Here is a 21765-nt window from a genome sequence, read left to right as displayed (position 1 = left end):
GTTTGTTTGTTTGTAGGATCTTTTTCTTCATTAGGTATCTGTGCTATGAGCTTCATGGATGTTTAACTCATTCCTTAGGTTTGCATTACACATTTATCCAAGTACTTTAAAGTGCAAATGCTTGTAACTTCAAATAATTTCTAATTTATAGATCCAGATATGAATAAATAATAACCATCTCCAAATATGCATGTATTTCTGTGCTCTGAGTGCTATTGTTTGTTTTCAGCCAATGAGAGCCAGAGAGGCAAACTGCCCCGAGGATTCTTGGCTAATGGATGTTAGCACCCCATGCTTCATAAGCTTCCAGCCAGCAATCCCTCTGCTGCAGCATCCCGAGTGCTCTGCAATATGGCTGTTTATTTTGATTTGGCTTTCCTTTCCAACATTTACTTCATGTCTGAGAAACAGCCGTGATTTATAACAGAAAACAGGAGGTATGCAAGGAGCGAGAACATTTTCTGTCCATAGAAGGATGTCTTTGACACTTTGAAGATCGCAGACATCAATGTACCCTGGGAACCCTGGACTAGCTTCGTCAATGGCAACTGATTCCAATACGGCTTGAACCATGGCATGGCTTAGAGCAATGACTTAGAGAGAGAGATACAGAGTGACTGTCAATATAAATGTATTTTCTTAGGCATTTAGCATAAAGGACCCTATGAAAAGTTGGTCCACCTAAGAGTCTTCATTTATAGGCCTGCATTTACTATCCTAAACAGAAATCTGTACCGAGCAATACTTTCCTGGCTATTTATCATTTTTTTTTTCTTAAGTTCAAAAGCTCTTGAGGCCCAAGTTACCTTTTTTTTCTATTTACCTTCATACTTATAGAAACTCTTAAGTTCCATATAAATCAACACTTATTGAAGGAAGGCTGAATGAAGGGGAAAACAAATCACACCCCTGGGATTCTTAGTGATCTTGATAGGTTTTACCTGTCCTGTGTCAAAGTTCAAGGATCATGTCAGTGCCACTGACCACAAAAGTAAATGGTTGTAACTCTAGGAGTCTTCAAGTCATGGCATGAGGATGAGCAATAATCCTGTAATAATAATAATGGGTAGATCCCACAGAACACTGAAGTCATTCTGAGATGGTCTTAGACTTGTGGTACTCAAAGGTACTCACACTGAGATCACAACACAACACAAGTGAATTCTGCACCAGCACTATCATCATGTCATCCAAAGCCTTGGACTCCACCTCTGTAAATTGCCTTCTTTGTGAAGTTCTTTGGGGGATTCACTTCTTTTATCCCTCTAGTTTCTCTGCTGAAACTGATGTTGAAATTATTCAGTTCAGTGGCCATGGTTCATCTAATCATCAGCTCCAGTGTTTCAGTACCTTCTAATAGTAGCATGTACTTCCCTGTCCCTTAGCTCTGGATTTAGACTTGTTACTTGCTTTAGCCTATGGGTATTAGCAAATGTGATATGAGCAAGGTTGTGTGTGTGTGTGTGTGTGTGTGTGTGTGTGTGTGTGTGTGTGTGTGTTTGTGTGTTCACATTTACTCTTATAAGGATACTAGGGCTTAAACTACTCAGTATGAATTTATAAAACTGTATTAGTGATGATGCTCATTCCATCACTAATCAGGTCCACTCTGATTGTGAATAATCAGAACTCCAACATGAGTCTTTGGGGGGAACACAATCTGTCTGTAATATTGGCACTTTTAAGGGAGCTCTTGAGAAGCTTTTTATGCAGACTGCTCACACCAACACTTGCAAAGCTCTATGCCACACTCTTCCAAAGAGACATCTCCCACATCCACCCTCCCTTCTCTTCCTCTTGTTTTGCTCCTCCTGCTCCTCCCTGCATCCTCCTTTCCTTTCTCTCCCTTTTCACTGCCCATTCCTTTCTACCTCTGACACTGCTACCGCTTCTTCATCATCAGTACCGTCTAGTTGTCTTGTATTGTTTGCATGATAAAATTGTATTGTTTGAATGTCTCTGTTCTGAATACCTAACCTGTGTACAGGCAGGTTTCTTCCATTAACAGAAAAGAAAGTGAAGGCGCATGCTTGTTGATTGACTTTTCTAAAGCACCAAATATTTCCTTACCTATAAAGGTCCCAGGATATTGGAACCCTTGACCTAGGGTTACAAAAACTCAAAATGGTGTCCTTTCGGTTCTGCCTTCTCTATCCCTGGTGGGTGAAGTTCAATAAAGTGATAGTAAGAGATTGTGCTGGGATTTGATCATGGTTTTCAAAGGTCCAACCAAAGGGTTAAAAAAATGGAAAGAGTTTTTAGACCAAGGGAAGAAACCTTTTCCCAGTAAATCTGATGATATGCCTGTAATTAAGTCAAATAGGTTAAAGGCTTGTTATGCTAGCATTAACACGTAATTCATCCATTGAATTACAATGAGATTCATGTAAGGATTACACGTAAAATTCCATGTAATGAGATGTATTCATCATCAAAAGCTTTTTGCCCTTTAAGAAAATGTTACAATAATTATCCCATGAACGTGAAAAGTCAATAGAGGTGAAAATACATGTCTTTTTATACCATCATTGTGATTGTATTTATATTGGCAAGGCCTAACCCTGCTGACATTTAACTTTCCAGGAAAGAACGTGGGCTGCTCGCTCTCTCTGCTCATCTCGCCCTTTCCTCTTGGGCCATCAAGAGATGCCCTTTGCCCTCTTGCTCATCTCGTCCGCCAGAGACACAGAAACCAGAATCTTGTTTCCCAACTTACAAAACAGATAAGTTAACATGTGATTACTTACTTGGCAAAGGGATTCACTGAAGACTTCCGTTAAAACTCTTCCCTTAAAAAAAAAAAATCTAGTTTTTCTTGAAGTGAGGACTCAGCAGTATTTAAAATCAAGTCTTCAAAGATTATTATGCATTTAATGTAAATTAATCAAAAACTACTACGAACATGGGTATTTTAGGTTTATCAGTAAAACACACTGTATCCCTCTAAGGATATGCATATAGAGTTCAGTGATTTAAAGTAGAAGTGAGTTTGGAGAAAGATACAAGATAGATAATTATTTAAAGAGCTAGGCTGAAGAAAGACAAACATCTTCTCTCTCATGTGTGTGTCTAGCTCTAAATATTCAGATGTGAGTATATAACCTGCAATAATCACAGAAGCCGGGAAAGTAAAAAGGAACCACAAAGTGAGGCTAAAGAGGCGAGTAAACAACAGATGGACATGGGGAAAATGGGGAGGGGAAGCCTAACTGGGGGTGGGGGGAGCTCATTCCTAACAGCCGCATCTACAACTGAACCTAAGGCTCAGGAATCGTTGTGGAAGAAGAGGCAGAAAGGTTGTAAAAGCCCGAGGATCAGGAAGTCTGCTGTGAGATTGTATCTCTGAGAAATGACAGGAAACCTATATCCATGATACCTCAAAAATATGACAGTCTACACAAGACCCAAACAATGACAGTATCAATAGACATGTTAACATGGAAGGCGGCCATGTCATGGAGGAGTCCCACTGCTAGCCAAAGAACTACAAGCAATTAATGACAGTTGAGAGAGAGAGAAGTAATGGTCAGCCCTGAGGTCACACACCCGAGCCACACTGAATGGACTTAGAGGGCTGCGTTTATATATTTATGCATATCTATAACCATATATGTAACCACAAAGAAAAAGAGACTGTCAATTGGAGAGGGAATAAAGGGGAGGCAAGGGAGGAACTGGGGACAGCAGCCATCTGGGGGGTGTTTGAGGGAGGAAAGCCAAGAAGGCAAGTGATATAGTTTAATTCAAATTTTTTAATAGATGAAAAAAAAGTCTGGGCTACATAGGCAAAGGATTGTAATCTCGGGATAGGAATAGGTTCTTTCTGTGTGTCCAGAGTTATGGAAAAGGGGATACTGAAGTAATGCCACATAACAATTTTTGAATAAGAATTTTGCTCTTTTTAGAATATGTAACTATGTCCACTATGGCGAGTATGCTTTCTAAATTCTATTTTTATGTTTTGTGTAAGGGAAAATGAAAGATGCAGGCATTGATCTGAATATTTTAAAAGCCAACCAATAATTCCGAGATAGATGACTGCACTAGATTCTTTTCCTTTTTTAAAATTCATATTTTCATAGCAACTGACTTAGTTATATATTTATTTTTATTCTTTGAACATTTCATATAATATATTTTATCATATTCTTCCTGTCCTAACTTCTTCATGTTAGCCACCATATGAAGAGGGTCAATTTGGCCAGACTCATCAATATGTTCCAAGAATAAAGTGGCAGATGCAGTTAGAATAACTTAAATTTTCTTTGAATGACTTTAGGCAAGATCTGTCTATTTAAGTGAAAAAGTTTCTGGTAATTTTTTGTAAGTATGGAGAATATCTCACAGGAGGAAAATAGTGATGAGAAATATTTACTTTTAAATGAAAAACTAATGCAAACTTGCTTCATTTAGGTTTAGAATATTTGCTGTGATGTTTAAATTTTGAAATTTTGTGTGTATAGGTTTTTTAAATTGTTTTGTCTGTGTACCACTAGTGTACCTGGTACATGAAGAGACCAGAAGGGGGAGTCAGATCCATTGAAACTGAAGTTACATATGTCTGTGAGATGTCATGTGGGTGATGGGATGAGAACCTGGGGTCCTCTGGAAGAGCACTCAGTGCTCTTAGCTAATGATCTGCCTGTCCAGCCCTGAGAAGAATATCATTTGAAGGATGGGAATGTAGGTTTATGGGTATCATTGATGTATGCCATATGAGGCCATCATTTGTGTGGGTTCAGTGAGTATTTTTTCTTTTTACTGAGATTACAATGATCAGAACTAAACTTTCCAGTGTTCCTCTGTACTGTATAATGTCTCTTATGTAAAGGAGGCATTTTTGCAATATTTTTATTTTGTGTATGTGGGAGTTGATGGGTGAGCCTATCACTTATCCATTATGAACAGTGTGGCAATGAATATATGAAACAAGTTATTTTTTAAAATAAAATTTTAGTTGAAACTTTACCACTTCTTCCATGACAATTTAGTCAGCATTTATTCATCCCACACTGATATTTCATTGATTTATTCATCCAAAAAATAGTTATGTTTATGGCTATGATCCAGACACTTTTCTTGGTTAGTAAGGAATATAAAGAATAAAAATGAGTCACATAACCTCCATCTCATTTTTCATATAATGTTATAAGAGAAGAGAATTTAATGGTTAAATATCTTAAAATGCAATAAAATTTGTGAGAAAGGTTCATATAAATGGGGTGGCATTTTGGAGGAAAGGAAAGTTTACATCTTGTTTCCTAGGAATCAACAAATCTTTATGAAGACAAAGAACCACAGGCAGCTAAGGAATGCTGAAAGTCGGGGTCAGGGGAATAGTCTTCCTCAGAGAAGAGCATACCAATTGCTTATCCATTATCAAAATTGTCTGCCATTATACAGACTGAGCAGGTTGTATTTATGCATTTAGGAATACACACACACACACACACACACACACACACACACACACACACACACACACACACACACACTTAAAGAAAAAAAAGCCTTTGAATGAGCCAGGTGAATACATGGGGGAGTTTGGAGGGAGAATAGGAATGAGGGAAATGGTGTAATTATATTATGATCTCAGCTTTACTAAAGGCTGGATTTCTATGAATAGACAGGGAAAGCATATCCCACTAGAAAAAAAAATGCTGTAGCAATGGTGTAAAAGTTTTGAAAACTGATGCTGTTCTTGGGAAATGATGATGCGTTTAGCTTTCTTGTGTTGGTAAATGCTGGGAGCCATTAGATATTCCAAAGATGTCAAGGCATCAGGAGTTTGAAGCAGCTGGCCACATTATGCTTGCAGTCCAAAGAGAGGAATGAATGTGTGCATGCTAGTTCTTAGCTCATGTTCTTTTTCTATAAAGTCCAGGATCCTCTGCCCACAGCATAATCCCACCTGAGGTTAAGATGGTTCTTTCTATGTTAGTTAATGTAATCAAGATAAACCTGTCCAGCTGGAACCAGAGACCCATCTCTGGGGTGATTCTGGATTGTGTCCAGTTGACAATTATAACTAACCATCACAGCAAACTTCTCAATAACTGGGAAATGAGATAGAAAGTAAGGAGGACTATAGAAGACTTAAATGTCACTACTAACTTGTGTCTATACTTATTTATTTCTAGAACACTCATCCAAAAGCAGAAGAATGCTCATTCTTCTCAGATGCACATGGACAATTCAACAAGATAGAATACATTCCATGTCATGAAACTGTATTATTACACTTAAAACAGGAAACCCATAAATGTGTGTTCTTAGAGCTGCTTGAATTAAACTGGATACTAGGCTCATAAAGTTGAAAATATCCAAAGGTTTGGAAATCAAAGTGCACCAACCAGATGGCTGAGCAGGTAAAGGCACTGGCTGCCGAGTCTGACTGCCTGAGTTTGATTCCTCAGGACCCACATTATGGAAGGAAAGAACCAACTCTGGCAAGTTGTCCTCTGATGTCCACATGTGCACCATGAAATCTATGTATGGACACACATGTGCATGCACACATACACCCAAGAATAAATAAATATTTTCAAGGCATGCAATTCTATATAGATCATGGATCAAAGAGAAAGTCTCTAGTTAAAACATATATTTAATTGAAATGGGACACTTAGAAAATAGCTCTTGAATACTCCTTAAAAAATTTCAGTGTGTGTGTGATTGTGTGTGTATGTGTGTATACACCCTCATGCCACAGAGGTAGCCCAGAAGACAGTTTGTGGCAGTAGGTTCTCTTCTGCCATACGGGTGACAGGGATTGAAGGCAGGCCATCAGGCCTGGCAGAAAGCACAATACTTTTGAGTCTGGATGTCCTTTGCCCACCCACCCTCTCTGTCATTTGTTTTTTCTCTCATGCTCAGTCTAAGTCCTGCCTCTAGACCTAGTTCATATGTTGTTCCCTTGGCTGTGTTGACTCAACATACTAGCTTGTGGAAGACAGGCTTCAACTTTGCTGTTGTTCTATGTTGCTTATGTTTCTAGTAGATTCCTTTTGTGCTTTTAACCACCCGCTGAAGTTACCCATCTGATTTTGCATGTTGTTCACCTTTAACATTAGATTTTTAAAATAGTAATCCTAGTCTTCGTAGGTTATTTTTCTGGTCATTCTAGCATCTTTCTCTTACGTAGTCTGGTTCGGATGATTGTGAATTTCCCCTTCATTTTCAGCTCTTTCCCTTTCTTTAGAAACCAGTGTCATATGTAGTAGTAAAGACTGAAATAAATACTTTTTATGCATTTAGATATTCTTTATGGTCTGCTGACTCATTATATGTAGTGCTTTGTGTTACTATAATCAGTAACAGGGCTCTTTCTGAATCTCTAATGTTTCTAAACTGAAGCTGATGTCACCTCTGCTCCTGTCTCTGCCTCTGTTTCTCTTTAACAAACAGTTTAAAACTGAAGTTCACAGACTGTTGAGACATTTAAAAATCCTTTGAGATACAGTGTGAAACTGTGTATAGTTTTGGGGAAATGAAAGTATATAACATTCAAAGATTCCTCAAAGAGGCCCACATAGAAAAAAAATAATCAGCAACAACCTGAGATTTGGGAATTCACTGATACTCGCTATCCTTGTTCTATCAAGTGCCATAATCTTGGATTAATACAAGGTTTTACCAAATTCTACTAAAAGTGAGAAAGATGAATTAACAAATAAATAGGTTCGTGGAACTGCAAGTATATTTCAGGAAGAGGACTAGTATATTACACATTAATTGCAAAAATAAACATATCAATAGCCCTGTTGTCCTGAGGGTGGGGGTCACAGCTACTTATCACTTGCTTATCTGAAAGACTGGTAGTTGGAGCTGATCCAAAAGCAACAGTTTAAGTGATGACTCATCCTGGAATCTTTCAGAAGATAAAAGTTAATGAAGTTGACCCTAAGGCTGAAGAGATGGTCTCTACTTTGTAATGAAGTCAATAGAAAAATATGATGGCCTTCAAAGAAGCTTGTTCACTCTGTAAGTAACTTGAACATTACAGTATTTAAATTTAGATGAATAATTTTCATTTTTAAAATACCCTTTCTTTTGCCTATTGTCAACTGTTAACCAATATTTGATTTCTTTTCTTCTGTGAGGTAAGGAGTATTTATTCCCTATGAGCATTTTCACTTCTTAATTGTCCACTACAACTTATTGACTATTATGTTTAAGAAGTCACCCCAAGAAATGAAATGGATTACCAAATCAGTGGTCTTTTATTACTTAAAGGATAACCATGGGGGTGTGTCTCTACTGCAGGGCTGAGTTGTGTGCTCACCATTTACAAGTTAAATTCCTAGTTCCTAGTACCCCAGAATGTGACTGTTTTTGGAGATAGGACTGTTAGGGAGGTAATTAGGTGATTGAGGTAACTTGTGTGGTCCTTGGTCCATGAGGACTGGTGTTTATAACGAGAGTAGAGCATAGAAGCAGAGACAGAAGGACACATGAAGATAGAAAATAAAGATGATCATTCGTTGCCACTGAGTGTGCTGGCCTCAGGAGAAAGGGAATCACTGGTACCTTGAGCTTGCATTTCTGTCCTCTCAAGTTTTGAGAAAATACATTTCTACTTCTTAAGCCACCCAGACAGTGACATTTTGTCACAGCAATTTTAACAAAGAAAATACAGCCTCAGCTATTGTACTGCTACTCTATATCATCCATTGGTCCATTTAAAGAAGTATAATTTTAAAAGATATTGACAATAATGTTGATATCAAGATGGAGATACATATGTTCCATTAACATGTTAGGACAAGGTCGTATTTCATGGGTCGCTGTTGAAGTTATAATTTCTTTAATCCTGTGCATTGTTTAAAAAGTTGCCATGCTCATGGCAGTCTTGTGAAGCATATGGGAAATACTGTGGTGACTATGCATGGAGCATAAAAAGTTACCAGCACGCACGTATTGGAGATTCACAGAATTTTCTGTGATGGATATACTCTTGATTATTAAAAGTGAATCTCTAAACAGACATGGTGATAAAATAGGCTGTAGAGGCCAAGAGTAAGACAACATGAATGAAGTTTGAGTCCTGATTATGTAACTTGTGGGACTTTTCACTGAGGTCTTAACTCCTAAGTCTCAGTTTCCCAATATCTAAAATGGAATTATTATAGAGCATTCTGACTGTGTAAAATATCACTTATATTTCACTTAAGTTCTTGTTGAGCTCTAAGATCTAAGGTTAGATATTCAGCAAATATTGGCTAGTAGCAGCCATCCAGGAAATTAATAAATATTGAGAAACTAATAGCCAAAGGGAAAAAAGGGGCGTGTTAAGAGATGATCTCAGATACACAACATTTCAGAATCATCAGATTGGGTTTGTATCCCCACAGCATTGCATTTAGTGCCTTTACTTCTCACAGCTCAGTCCCGAACAAAGCCTTAAGGGCATGCCACTAGAATGAGATCCTTGAAACAGAGTTTCATGGCAACTTCTTTCATGGAGAAGGAGCATCTATAGAGATCTGCATTATAATAATGAAAATGATTGAAATGAATTCATTTAAAATATGGTTAAGAAATGCAAGATATGATTAATTTGCTATATCAATGGCAACCAAAGTATGTAGTTAGGAACATATATATCTCATTTAAATTTAAGTCTTTATGTATCTAGATAGCTTTTCCTTAGCTAATGTTTTGTTGTAGTTGATCCAGGAGCACATGATGTAATATTGTGTTCTCTGTTGAACAAGGTACTGTTGATGACAGAGAAAATACTCACAAAAGGAAACTACATCTTAGTACCTTCTCCCCAATGGATGGAATATGACGTAGGCATGTGCTTTGTGTATTTTAATTTAACTCATCCTTTATGAATTTTGAAATTCTTCTATGGCAGAATTTAAGTAACACTTTAACAGAAATGGCGTTTTCAATCTCTGCTTCTCCTCATTCTGTGCTAGCAGGATTGGTGAACTGTTGGAGTCTCGACACCTGAAACAGAATCTTTCTCAAGATTGTTTCCTCACCACAGGGAGACAATCCAAGAGTGATCAGGGTGGCCAACTTTACAGTTTTGAACTAGAAGTTCTGGCTGGGCCAGTATATTAAGCAGCCCTCTTTGGTTTGCCTGTGTGCTGCCTTCACAGAAGGACAGGCATCATGACTTGGATGCGGGCTTCCAGATGACTCCTCAGAGCTGAGCACCCAGAGGCCAGGGAGGCCTGGGAGAAACAGTTTAATTGAAAATTGGCAGTGAAAATATTGTCAGCCTGGAGAAGGAATTAGATCAATTAAGCATGAGAGGGCATTCATCACTTGGAGACAGAAGCAGCCGGATCAACAGCATATAGACCATTTTGTAAAATGCAGGAATTTTACTTTTTCAAATCATATTGTGAAAACTGCCTCATTTACTACCATACCCTTAAGTTCTAAAACACATTCTGATTTGAAAACAAAAATAATCACAGGTATACTGTGACAGATATACTTACAGAGAACCCTACAAGTTATACCTGTGTATAATAGTCCTTGGAGTATAGGTGGGCCCCCTCTTTGCTGTTATTGATTGAATGTGGAATTCTGCTCTTCTCACTTGAGTTCTTTATACACACTGCTAGCTTTGTGTACAGAGAGAGTACATTCACTGTTTTGCAAACTACCCATAGAGAGGAGGAGGTAGCAGCATGTAGGCAGTCTGTAGGGTCTGGAGCACATGGCCACTGAGAAATTGGGACCTGAGTGTTGTAGAATCTTGGAAAGCTCAGTCAACATTTCCGGTTAATCCTTCAGATGAAAACACAGCCTGGCCAACACCCTCATTTCAGCCTTGTGAGATCCTGAACAGAGGAACCAGGAAGTTGTGTAAGTAAGGAGTATAAGCTGTGCCCATACTCCTGACCCAAAGGAACTGTGGGATAATATGCATGTTTTGCTTTAAGCCATTAAGATCATAGTACTTTGTTATGCACTAATAGTAGTAAATAGTGAGAAAGGTCATCTAGTGCTAACCTAATTCAAAGGCATCCATATACAATAACTGCTTTATTTTTGGCAAGCATTTTTTTTAATTTTCAGCATTATCATGGTATAACTTACATACAATAAAATGCATTCTTTTCAAATTTACAGGCTGAAAGGTTTCAAAAATATATATATATGTATGTAATCTCTACTCCAGTCAACCTATAAAATGTTCCCCACATTCCAGACAGTTACCTTGAATTCCTCTGGGGTCTCCCCTATGCTCCCCCACCCTCACTGAAGGCAGCCACTGTGGGATTTCTGCTTCTATGGACTGGGGTGATCTAAGCCTTCACAGAAGTGGAACTCTTCAGGACAGTCTTCTCAGATCATCTTTTTTCCCCCACCATTATTGTCTGTTTTCCAATTTCTAAACTTGCTGCTTAAATAGTCAAAGATTATGATTTCATCATTTGCCCTCATTCCAACCCTGAATGTTTCCATTCATCCGGAATCTTAGGTCTTAGTCAGGGTTTCTATAGCTGTGATAAAACACTATGGTCAAAAGTAAGTTGGAGAAGAAAGGCCTTATTTCACTTACACTTTCACATCACAGTCTGTTGTAGGCAAATTTCTAAACAGTCTTATTAAGTAAGAAACACAGAGCCAAATACAGGGGTGAAAGCCGTAGAGATCAGAACAATAGTGGGAGTCACCAACTAACCATAGCTCACCATGCCACCTGCCGTAGCTTCCCAAGAGAACCAGCTTCTTCCTGTCTAACCTGTGCCTTTATTGTCTTCCTGTTCTGCCTTCTCATTGGCTCTTAACCCAGCCACCTCACTTCCTCATCACCGCCTGTCTGTACAGCCCTCCAGGTCTCTATGGTTGATACTGGGATTAAAGGCATGTGTCACCACACTTGGCTGTGTCCTTGACCACACAGAGACTCTGCCTGCCATGAGATTAGATTAAGGGCGTGTGCTACCACTGTCTGACTTTTGTTTATGGATGGCTATCTATGTCCTCTGATCTCCAGGAAAACTTTATTTATTAACATACAAATAAAATATCACCACATTTCAGCACAAAAAATAATCACCACAGTCTGTCACTGAAGTCAGAGTAGGGACTCACTCAGGGAAGAAATATAAAGGCAGGAACTTTATATTTTTAATGGAGGATCATTGCTTATTGGCTCGCTCCCATTGACTTGCTCATACTACTTTCTTATACAACTCAGGACTACTTGCCCAGGGGTGGTACCATTTACAGTGAGCTGGGCCTTCCCACGTTGATCATCCACTAAGGAAATATCTCACAGTCCAATCTGGTGTGGGCATTGTCTCAAATGAGGCTCTGTCTTCCCAAATGACTCTAGCTTATGTCAAGTTAAACAGACAAACAATATGTAAGTTAGAAAAATGAGTAGCTTCCCTTCTTAAGGACTTTTATGATATAAAATTATATACATAAAAACTATGAAACCAAATATATAGACGATTGCATATACTTAAATATAGACTTGATAAAATGTGTAGATTGAGAACTTCAAAAAATGACCAAAACAGTCAGCCCCTAGTTGGGGTACTAGATGACTGATTGCTTATTGAAGGAGAAAGTCACCGTGGATGAGTGAGTCACTTTGGATGGTTGCTAGAGAGTGTGTTATGCAGTGATCACTAGAACAAGCTGTGCTGGGGTACCTTGGAGGGGAAAGAGAACTAAACAGATATTATCTACCTATGGGAAGATACGCAGGAGGCCACAGAGATCCAATAAATAGATGGGTGCCCTGTCTCCCATCAGACATAGAGATCTTGTGCTGAGAATAAATAGTATTCCCTGGGAAGACCTTTGACCTTAGCTGAACTTCTAAAGTCAACTCAGCAGTACTAGGAAGTATATGAGGTGTAGACCACAAGGGAGTGTGTCAGGATGCCTCAAGTAACTGTTTCAGCTGGGTAAGCTAACTCAAGCTTTGGACTTGCTTACTTCCCCAGATGAAGCTAAGAAGTGAGCCTGTGACTGGAGAATAAGCAGCTCCAGTTCTCAGTGAGGAAGCTTAACACAAATCTTCATTAGTCATACCCAGTGCTTGGAATGCCAAGGGACATGGGCGGGACCCTTCCAACATCAAGTCACCTGGGGTTTCTTCCATCTTCCTTTGTCACCACTCAGATTTTGATGCCTTACCTTCCCATGGTTGGAAGTTCAGCTCCCATTTCCAGTAGCTTCCCAGAGATTCACGGAGAACTGCGGTTTGCTGATAGGGTCATTTTGTGCTGCTGCTGCTGCTAACGAACATGTTCAAATTGGTTTGTATCCTCACAGTATTGAGAAAATTATTGGAGCTTTACTCTTTGTCTTAAATTAAGTCTAATATAGATGGGCCCTTCTAGACAGCAGTGACATTTTGGGTTTATCTTATGTCTCATGAATTCGACATCAGTCAGAACTAAGACAAGGATCTCTCATTTGTCATTTTCATCTACTAAAGTTCCTTAAGAAGTTATGAAAGGTAGGTGGTGGCACTAAGCCTCCAGTACTCAGGAGGCTTAGGTAGGAGGACCAAGAATTTGAGGCCTACTTGAGTTACACAGGGAGGGAGAGAGAGGGGTATAGGGAGGGGATGGGAGAGAGGGAAGGAGAGAGAGGGTAGAGAGATGAGAGACTAGAGACAGAGAGAGAGAGAGAAAGAGAGAGAGAGAGAGAGAGAGAGAGCAAAGAGAGAGAGAGAGAGCAAAGAGAGAGAGAGAGAGCAAAGAGAGAGAGAGAGAGCAAAGAGAGAGAGAGAGAGAGAGAGAGAGAGAGAGAGAGAGAGAGAGAGAGAGAGAGAGAGAGAGAGAGAGAGAGCAGAGAGACAGGATAAAGAAGGTAGAAAGAGGAGAGGGGAAAAAGAGGAGAGAGGGAGGGGGAGAGAGAAATAGGAGAGAAATGGAAGGGAAGAAGGAAGGAATGAAGGAAAGAGAGGTGCTGGATTTTCATTCATGTGTTGATGAAGACCTCCTACTCTGGGTTCATTTTACCAGCAGCATCATTGAATAAGAATAACTTAAAATTTTGTTTCTTGGCTGTCAATGGCAAATGAGGGCAAGTGGAAACTTCTGTTTAAAAGTTGTACATTTCCATGTTAATATATCCTTTCAAAGAAATGCAGGCATTTTATGGATTTTACAAAGCAGCTTGTTTTTTTTTTTTTAAATCAAAACTTCCTTTTTCATTTTCTTTGATTGCTAAGCTATGTAAGTTAACCAGGAGATAACCAAGCATTAACCTACATTGCCTCTTGTTTTCTTATCTACCTGTGAAATCCCATGAGTTCAGCCAAGTGCATTAAATGGAGCATAAGTCTTTAAATTGTTTCTATTAAGCCACATATTTGGAATCTGTCTCCCAAACTATTTGATCAATTATAAAATATTAACTCATGCACTGAAGATTTGTGACATGTGTTTCAACATATGAACAAGTATTTTAGGGGAACAATGAGACTCCTTGTCTGGGAAACACAGATAACTTATGACACTGTAATCTTCGAATACTCAGTTTCTACTCCATCATATTTACTGACATGAATTGCCATTTTGATATAAAACATTACCAAATCTAGAAATGTCATTCAGCCTTTCTGTTTTCATATCCTTGTATTTATGACTCCTCAAATTGAATAAAAATCACTCAGGTAATTACTAAGATCACTCTAGCATATTGCACCCACAAACAACCCTTTTTGGATTAGTATGTTCTGTCCTATGCATTTGCTGCAGTACCTTTTCAGCTGTCTTCTCTAGGTTTGACACAGGTTGTTATTCCTGACTCCTAGTCCTTGCTAGTGTTGTTGTCTTTACCTGGAAGGTCTCATTCCTATCTTTCTGCCATCAAAACCTATGCTTTAGTTAGTTAATTAATTTACTTATCATGATTAAGCTTCTGTTAAAGGCTAGACACTGTCTTATCAGGGTGCAGTTGACTATCTTTTAATACATGGAATTTTTCAAATTTTGTTTCTCCTTTAAAACTTGCCAGCTCTTCATTTTAGCAGTAGTAGCACTTCATTAGAGCTCTATTTTTGTAAATCAAATGCAAACATATCTTAGGATTATTCCTGTGATTGCTTATCTTCCCATTTCTTCTATTCTAGAAAGCTGAATTACTGAGGGCAGAGGCATGGCTTTATTTAGGACATGAGAACAGAAGGGGCACACAGAAACACATAGACACATACATCTATCTATCTATCTATCTATCTATCTATCTATCTATCTATCTATCTATCTGAGCTCCTTAATAAACATTCACATTGAGGTAGTTCAATGTGAGTTACTCTGGCCGTCAGGTCAATATTGAGAGCATCAATTCAATACATTTTAGAAATTTGTTATTTAAATGTTTCTCAATGTTATACAGCACTCTTAAAAGGCTTAACAATTCACTTTATGCTCTGCATTCATAGCTAATTTTCTCAACAAGTGAATTTTATTCATGTAAAGATACCCTTGAAGAGAGAAACATTACCCGTGGAAATGTTCTTTGCTTTTTGGAGAAAGAAGTCAGGGTTTTTGTCAGATTCTGTTATGTAAATGACTCACTCAACTACTAAAGTCAAATTCTTTCAAAAGAATTGAGAAATTCTTTTGTAATGTTGGTAGATTTAAATTTACTTCAAGAAAGCCACTTTAAAAGAAACACAGTGTCAACGTATTCCATGATTTGAGTACCAGGCACTTGGTGCCTACCTGGTTCTTCTCCATTCATGAGGATGATGGAACACGCCAAAGCCACACATTTAAGGAGGCAGCTGCAGACTTCCTTCTTGAAAAGGTGTCTAACCATTGTGGTTCATAGTCTGACTGCCTGGAACTCCAAGAACTTAAATGAAACCTCTTGACTTCGAGCTGTGAAGGAAGAAAAAAAAAATTAAGGAGTTAAAATGTCAATGAATGACAGTCATCTACATGGCAGCAAAGTCTGAGGGAGTTTTAGAATAGTTTGGTGGATAATCCCAAAGCACTTACTGGATAACCATTAAAATAGGTGGCTGGAATGTCTGGAATCTGGAGTGTTGTCCAGCTCCAGCTCTAGCAGCCAAAGGCTTGTTTCCCAGCTGGTGGCACTGTTTTGGAAAGTTTGTGGGACCTTTGGGATGTGGGCCTCTAGGGCTGAGCCTCTGAGGACCCCTGCCCACCTCTATTTCTGCCTGACCAGCTATCTTGCTTTAAGGTATGTTGCTGCAAGCGATGAGCTGTGTGTGTCCCAATGGTATTGGTTGTAAGCTACTCCTGCTGCCAGGCCTTCGCCACCAGGGTGACTTTCTACTTCAAACTTTGAACACAAACAAACCCCTCTTCTGTTAAATTGGTTTGGTTGGGTCATTGTGGCGAAGGAAGCTTGGTAGCACAATAAGTCAATAATGAACATTGAAAATTTCCCATTTCTCAGAAGCACAATCTGGATAGTATAAGATTTATATTTAATGGCAGAAATTAGTAAGGCTTGACAAGTCATGAATGGAAGTGTTTAAAAATTGGTAATCTATTCAAACCATTAATGAACAGTCATTTGAATTTTGTGAATGGATTTAAGCCTTGTCACCGAAAGATTTTGAGGAATTCTAGTCAAACATTGTCTTGGCACACCTGCCTAACAGAAAATGCCCTAAAGCTTCCTTGATTTAGGGGATGGTCAGGTTTCTTTAGCTCTTGTTTGAGAATAGGCAAGCATTCTCTATCACCTGTGATAGACAGTGTCTCCAAGCAATAAGCCAGTTTATCCATTGTCTTGGATTCTCACATCTCTCTCTGTTACAGCCATTGGATTGTGCTACTTAATCCTGTCTGAGTAGCTTTCCAGGAAATAGAAAACAATTACGTTCTTCCAACAGCCCTGAAAAGACAATGTCTCCTTATTGATGGAAGAAAGGGCTAAAACTTTCCAAAGTGTGAGATGTCCTTTGGAGACCTATAAGCAAAATCTGTCCTGGATGGAGAAAATTTTCTCTCCTGTAAAGATGCAATTTCACGAAGTTACTTAGAAAGTGAGCAAGAGGGATCTCTACTATGACTCTCCAGATATTTTGGGACTATTTTCTGTGCAAGCAGTTGAGGCTAAAGATGGGCAATGTTTCCTTGGGGAAATTAGCATGGACTGCAAATGGTCGAGACAGTTAAAGCAAACAAGGAACCAGGATGATGACCTGGGATTTACTTATCCAGTTAAATCACTGAAGTTCACAGAGTTTGCAATCTTCTGAATTCTTCCAATTACTTTAGGGTAGCATTTTAGATTGCTAAAAGTACTATGTACTATGTAGCTGGAAATTCCAATTTGGAATGAAGTTAAACAAGTACTGATGTATAAAGGTCTCAATACCCAGAATGTGGATGGATTCATTTTATAAATCTATTAAGTGAGACAATAAATGCTAGGTTAAAAATGTGTCTTTGAGTTAATTCTATATTTGAGGGCAACGCAATTTAAGAAGAAAATTTTTTTCACATCTACTGATGTGGCAGAAGAATCATTTAAAACGGTGCCTAGAACAAGGCTTGGCATATAGTAGGCAGTAACTATGTGCTCAATGAGCATTAATGAGGATATTCTTCCTTCACTTTTCTCTGATCATGACTTTGACTTTATTCTTCTTTTAGATACAGATTTATTATTAGTCCCAGGAGACAGTTATTAGAATTGAAACTTGAAAAAGGATAAATCATTGTTTGTTCTCAGTTCAAAAATGTGATGGCTAATTTTAAGTGTTTGTTTATCTGGGCTGTAGAGCATGATAATTTGGTCGAATATTCTGCATCTTTCCATTAAGTTTTTGTTTTTAATGAGATTTTCTTTAGGCTGGTAAAGCTGGGTAAAGTGGGTTGCAGCCTATAATGGGGATGGGCTGGCTTATCATCGAGGCCTTCCTAGGGCAGGAAGAGATTCTTCAGCAGCCAGCTTTTTGGCTCCTGAAACATCAGCTCCTTTTGGTTTTGCAGCAGGCTTCCTCCAGACTCACTAAGCAACATGTCCTTACTTCCCTACAGCACTCCTCTTCTCCACAAGACTTTGTACTTACCTGAATCCCACAACTGTAATTTTTCCTTATATTTCCTTATATAATATTTCCTTATATAAGCCCTTAATATTTCCTTATATAAGCACACTCTGTCACTAGGGGAATCTAGACAAATATGCAAAGCAATAGAATTAAGGGTAAGAAGACAAGGAGTCTAAGAAAGCATAAGAATGGTCATAATCACATACATGGTCTATTCACTTCCTCCCCAAACACCAAATCATCAGACCCTGAGTTTAGGAAGAGGAGAGAAAGAAAAGAAAGTATGAAAGCAACAGAATCCATGGAAGGCTATGTCTTATACCCTTTGCCCCGTGGTGAATGTCCTTCCCTTTGTGACAGGTAGAAATCATTGCAGACACTCCAACTCTGTGGATGGGGATTTAGTAGGACAGAAATCTCTGTTTCACAAGCCTTATGAGTTCCTAAGGGAGCCATTCAGCAGAACTAGTACTATTATGCACTTGGAAAGAAGACAAGAAATATGCGCGGCCTCTCCCAAAGACAGAAAAGATTCTAAATGTCTAGGGCATTTGACTAGTGCCTTGGAATTGGATGGGAAAGAAAATGCTGGCGTCTACTAAGAGTTCTAATACAATTTTGATCTCTACAGAAAAGTGCAATGAAAATAGCCTCCAGGTGAGGGCAGTTGAGGTCTTGGCTGTGCCTTACCATGGACAGAGCTTCGGGCATGGGGCAATCAAATTGGGAGCTTAAGTCTGCATGGATACATCTCTGCAGGACTATTCATCACCAGGGCCAATGGCTGTTCTTCTTCTCACAGCAGAATAGCGAAGACAGCACAGCCTCAGTCTCTTGCCCGCATCCTTAGTTGCCTTTCAGGGATGCACCACGCTTGTCTACAGGACGAGGGTCACTTCTAAATGACCCCGCTCGAAAAAAGGTAGTATTTTGAACAGGTTGGGAAGTGGGTATCTCTGCATACCAGGGCAAATCAGGGAGACAGAGTTAGTTCAGTGAGAAAAGAAAGAACAAATGAGGCTCGTGTTACAAGGAGTAATCTAAAATTGAAACCTCATGATTAAAATGTAGAACTTCATAGCCTGGGCGGTTGAAGTAGCTGCTTACTTTTCCTTCAGCTTCTTCATTTTAAAAACAGAGCTTAGATATTGCCTCAAATCACATAATGTGATTTCTAATTTTCACCAAAAAATTAGAACTTAGGAAACTACTCATTTATATCGAGTATGGATCACTTGCTTCATAATCAAACAATTCCCATGGATTCCCTGTACTTTTTATAGATATCTTTTATCCCCTCCTATTTTATGATTTTAAAGGATTTGAAAGTTGTAAGCTATTTCCTGAATTTTTGATTCTATTATGCTCCAGGGTAGTTTTGAAAGAAGATATTAGTATAAAGTGCAGAATACTATATTAAAATGCTTTTCACTATGTTTACCACATATGAAAATATGGTTCTACTCTATAAGACATTGTAAAAGTCATATATTTAAAAAAGACCAAAGTGCTACCAATGTGAAAATGGAATTGCAGAGCTATATCAATGAATAAGTGATGTGATGATGTAGGGCTTGAAACAAACAGAGCTTTCTTTCCTAGCGGCTCTATAGGGGCCTTGTACACACGGGGTTCATATGGATATTTTGGGCCAATCTGCTGTTTTATTTAGAGCACTGAGTTCCAAAATTATATGGCAGAAGATTCATTCTTATAAAACAAAACAAAACAAAAAACACCACCACCTGCAAGTACCTAAAACGTGCAGACATGGAGGCAAGGAGTAGCCTCCTACTTCAGCATCCGGTCGTCTTGTCTGCAGCTCTCAAGTTCTCCTTGGTACACAGCTACCACTGCTCTAAGGACAGACCGGTTGCTATTATGATTCAGTAGAAACCATGTGGGGAGAAAGCATCTCTGGCTGGAGGCAAGCTTCTGAGTTACATAACCAGAACCCAAGTATAGTAACCCAGGCTTCTAGAGAACAAAAACTTAAATAAATGGAAGAATGGGCAATGATTTTCATTTGAAAGCAGCTTGTAGCTTCCTTGATTTAAAAGATCTCTCTAAAGCATCACACTGTGTATTCTCAGAGTGGAAACAGAATTTCACAGGACACTGTGCCTTACCTTTGGATATACACTCCAGAAACCAAGCTTGAATGTTACATTGTGGCCCTTAGGTTTTCCCTGCACATCAAAGTTCCCTATAGAGAATCAGTGTGATATTTGCTTGTATCAGACTGGGGCTTTTCAATGTTTACATTTGCACTGTTTAACCATACTGGAAAATTCCATCATCTACTTAATGTGCGCTGCTTTAAGTACCGCAGCAGCATGATTGCAGTCAAATTGTTTTACAATCAGCAACACGCCATTTGGGAACCAGCAACCTACTGTTAATAAATTGTGTACAGCCGCCCTGCTCTAGATCTGCAGTAACCCTTTGGAGTTAATGTATACCATGGTTGTTCTTGTTTTAAGTAAGCTGTACATTAAGAAGATAGGCTAAGTTTATTCTTAGTGATGAATTATGTGTTTTGGTTAGTAATCTGAAATCTGTATGAGTCTCCAATATGTTTTTTCATGAAAGCTGTGGATAAAACATATCCAATAGATAAAAGTCATAAGACTTGAAAGAGAAGCAAACACCAATCACCTTCTTAGGAAGAGTGAGTCTATTAAGCCATGTGCCTGGCTGCTTACTAGACACATGATTGGCTTTTGGATTGATGCTAATTTATAGTGATATAAAAAAGCTGGCATGTGGGATGGAGTATATGGTGGTGATAATATTATACAGGTACAGATCACTTATAGTTCATGGAGTCCCTTTATGTACCTGGTCTCACACTAGGACCCTGGCCTATGTCTGGTGTTAGTGATATTGCTGTCCCAGTAGATAAAAAACAAAACTAAGACTGAGATTCAGACATGTTTCCAAGGGCAACGATGTCCTCCTCTATGTGTCTTCCACATGCAGCCTGTAGAAGAGAAGAATGCAGCTGAAGATCACTAGTGGGTATCTAGACCCATAGTCCCATGTTTCCCCATTGGTCAGGAGTCTTTTGGTTAGAGTGGCAGAAGTGAATAAGAGGCAGAGGTATAATAGACATAGGAATGCTGAGGGCATGAAATCTACAGATGTTAACTGAAACGAAAATGAAAACTGTAATGCTAAGACTGCTCACTCTCTCGATATCCTCTCCTCTCCCCTGCCCTCTCTTCTCCTGCCCCCCTGTGCTCTCCTCTCCTCGTCCCTGTCTCCTCTTTTCTCCCCTCCTCTCTCTAGTCTGTGGTAGAAAGCAGTGTTGTCCTACAATTGAGCGTATGCTACAGTTCAAAGTTCACCCTTAATTCTACATGTGTGTGGGAAAGACCTCAACCCTCTCTAGCTAGGTAATAGCATGACTCCTGAAGAAATCAACGGACCAAAAATTAGGAACATAATGCTTTAAATCATACAACAACAGTAACAGCCAAGAGAACAAGACATAATAGAAAGATTCAGCCTGTAGAGGAGAGAAACATTTTTGGCTTGGGGTTGTTGGTAGGAAGGCCATGCCTGGATGTGAAGGTAGTATAACTACTCCACCGAACTCAGCGAGCCCTGGATGCTGGTGGAGCATCAGAGAGGGACGGTTGACAGACAGCCTGACACACAAATCTGGAGCCCAGGGAAGATGCTGTGCGGAGATGACTGACCTGGCATCCATCAGGAAGGAAGTTGAAATATCACATACAATTTGAGGATTCTTTTTTTTCACTCACTGTTGCATAAATCCA

The sequence above is a fragment of the Peromyscus maniculatus genome, chromosome 20, assembly GCF_049852395.1.
Source record: "Peromyscus maniculatus bairdii isolate BWxNUB_F1_BW_parent chromosome 20, HU_Pman_BW_mat_3.1, whole genome shotgun sequence".
NCBI lineage: Eukaryota > Metazoa > Chordata > Mammalia > Rodentia > Cricetidae > Peromyscus > Peromyscus maniculatus.
The sequence above is the reverse complement of the archived record's forward strand: the minus strand, read 5'-3'. Positions refer to the sequence as shown.